Here is a 3408-nt window from a genome sequence, read left to right as displayed (position 1 = left end):
AAATAGAAATGTATTGTTTAACAGCTCTGGAGGCTAGAAGTCCAAAATCAAGGTGGTGGCAAGGCCATATTCCCTCTGAAATGTGTAAGAGAAAGATCCTTCTGGCCTCTTTCAGCTTCTGATAGTGTTACTGACTCTGGTCCTTGGACTCTTTAATCAATAGAAATTGATAGGCTAGACAAGGAATTCAGGCAAGGCTTTACTGGGACCTTTGCTACAGGATGAGGGAGCAAAAACAAGTAACAGGTTCCTTTGTTCACTCCCTGAGGAGGGGCGAGCTGGTTCCATAAGTGGAAGGAGGGTAGGGGCAGATGGATGTGTTGGGCCGCAGGGCTGGTTTCGGTGGTCTGCCCACCCCGTGTGCAGGGGTCCTGTGTTGCACCCTGCTTTTGCTCCTGGCACCTCAGAAGTGACAGTTGGTTTGTGACCTTTGTGTATCTTATTGTTCGTAATTGCTCCAACTGTGGACACGTGCAGTTACTTTTAGTCCCTTATAGTTTCTTTGTATTCTGTTGCTCGGAGGAGACGTTTGTCCAGGTGTAAGCACTCCGGTAAAGGGTCCCAGGTCCCAGCCTGTCTCAGTAGCTCCGGAGACTCCTCAGCTTGTGACCTCATACCTCCAATCTCTGCCTCCCCCGTGGCGTTCTCCCCGTATCTTCACACCGTCTTCAGTCTTGGAGTACCTGTGTCCAAGTTTCCCCTTCTTAGAAGGACACAAGTCATTTGGATTAGGGCCTACCTCAATGACCTCATTTTTACTTGGTTACCTCTGCAAAGGCTCTTTTTCCAAATTAGGTCACATTCTGAGGTGTAGGGGTTAAACTTTGACATATCTTCTTGGGGAGCACAATTCAGCCCATAATGCCTGCCCTTCTCACTCTGTAGAAAAAAAATGGCCCGAAAGATTTGGATTTGATTTCAGTTATGCCCATAACTGGCTTCTTGGTTTTGACAAGTGATTTTCAACATGGTTCCTCATCTTGCTGACTTGGGAGGAAGATTAAATGAGATTATAGAAATTACTAACTATATAATTTGAAGTGACCTCTGAGATCATGCAACATTTCCCAAAATACTCATGAGAGTATTAATCCTACAAAGTCCTTTTGGGATAACAGTGGGGACTGGTGCTATGAGTCCCTCTCAGAGACTCTCAGTGTGCATTAGCAGGCCAAAGGCCCTGAGAAGTCCTATGGTAAAAATACCTTTTTCTCCCAGCATCTCCCACATTAACTTCACCATGGAACCCTATTATTTAGATAATCTCTGGTAGCACTCTCTTGATCACTGATCCACACTTGGGAAATAGTTATCTAGATTAATATGTCTAGTTCATTAGAAAACCAGGACTTAGACTTCTATCACCTCCTACATAAACTACCCCCAAATCCCAAATCCTCATTTTAGGCTCAGCTTTGAGGGGAACCCAAACTGAAACAGATCTTTGTTCCCCAGAATAAAAACGTCTTTATGGCTATTTTAAAATTATTTTTAATACTATGTACTAGTTAGTAAATTTTCAAAGAATGCGGAAAAGAATAAGAAAGATAAGTAAAGCTCACCTTAAATATAAGGATAAGTAAAGCCACCCAAAAATAACTGGCTAAAATGAGATCTTTATTATTTGTGCCACATTTTGATTGCAGAAGGAGGTGATGAGGTTTAGGAACTGGGATGGGAGCTGGACCCAGAATCAGTGAGCTCAGAAGCACGTCCTGATGTTAGTTAGCTCTTGCTCAAATTTTATGCAAGTCCCTTGGCCTCCCTGTGCCTCGGCTTCCCCTTACCCCTTTAGGGAAAAATGTGTCTGTCTATTGCAGAGCCTGAAGATTGGTAATATTAATAGCTATCATTTTTTTGGGTGCCTACTGGGTACACACAATATTATATTACATGTTATTTCATCCAGGAAATTAACTTAATCTTCATACCTACCCAAGGATGCAGGTGAGATCATTGAGGCTTTGAGAATTTAAGTGACTTTCTTAAGGTTCTACAGCTGGTAGCAGTAACAGGGTCAGAATTTGAACCCAAATCTGCCTAACCCTGGAGCTTTCTACATAACCACAACTCTACGACTTCTTACACCACGTACTGCAAAAATCAGTTGTGTTTTCTGACTTCTTGGCTCCTGTTAAATGATTTTGCTATGTTTGGGATAATTTCAGCTCTGTGCATCCCACTTCTCCTAAGCAGGACTTAGACATCTCAAAGCAAATTCCAGCCTTTCTTGCAACTTGAATGAAGACATGCGTCTCAGGTTCCACCAATCGGACACACTCCTATACACTTTGATTCCAAAGAGAGCAACTTAAGGAAAGAAATTTCCAGGAGATCCGTTTTGCTGGCAGAATGTTGGCAAGAGGTCTGACTTTTGGGATGACAACATTTGTAAGGTTGAGATCCTGGCACAGAGGCAGCGGTGGTTTCCTCGGGGGCTTGGTGGTCCCTCCACCACAGAAGGGGCAGTGATCCCCCCTCAGTCCAGTTCTAGGGAGTGATGTTTTCATTGCTCCTGGAAGCTCAGCTTCAAGCCTAGCTCTCCATTTCTCCTAACAACTCTGAGAGCTCCCAGGATCCTTTTGATAAACAACTTCTCTACCCAATTAACCAGAGTCACCTTCTGTTGCTTGCCACCAGAATGATACCTCTCACTACACAGAACCCCAATTGCTTTATGTATCTACATAGTAACGAATAGAGCCAGTCCATTTCTGATCAGTTTGATCAAAGTAGGCAACAAACTCATTTTGATCCCAAAAGGAACTTTTGGCCAAAGTTATACAAATTGGTTTAAACTGTGCTGATCATAGTACCCATCAATGGCTAAATCTCCAGTTCATACTGCACTTTGTGCCTGGAGTCTAGGTGTTAGAAGCCAAAACGAAACTAGGCTTGCCTGAATGAGTTTTCTGAAAGAAGTTTAATTGGAAATCCTAGTTATCCTTTAACCCAACAGTTCTCAAACATTATATCCTCAAAACACTTTTACGCTCTTAATATTGAGGACCCAAACAACGTTTGTCTGTGTAGGTTATATCTATCCACACCTACTGTATTCAAAGTTAAAACTGAAAAAAAATTATAATTTTATTTTCAAAAATAATAAAAACATTACATGTTAATATAAATAACACATTTTTAAAATAACTATATTTTCCAAACTACAAAAAAATTAGCAAGAAGGGGGGCATTGTTTGACATTTCTGCAAATTTGTTTTTTTATTTTTATTTATTTATTTTTTGAATTTTTGAATTTTATTTTATTTATTTTTTTATTAGCAGGTCTTATTAGTTATCCATTTATACATATTAGTTTATACATGTTAATCCCAATCTCCCAATTCATCCCACGCCCCCAGCCACTTTCCCCCCTTGGTGTCCATACGTTTGTCCCTACATCTGTGT

This window comes from Balaenoptera musculus, chromosome 3 (genome assembly GCF_009873245.2).
Source record: "Balaenoptera musculus isolate JJ_BM4_2016_0621 chromosome 3, mBalMus1.pri.v3, whole genome shotgun sequence".
Classification (NCBI taxonomy): domain Eukaryota; kingdom Metazoa; phylum Chordata; class Mammalia; order Artiodactyla; family Balaenopteridae; genus Balaenoptera; species Balaenoptera musculus.
The sequence above is the reverse complement of the archived record's forward strand: the minus strand, read 5'-3'. Positions refer to the sequence as shown.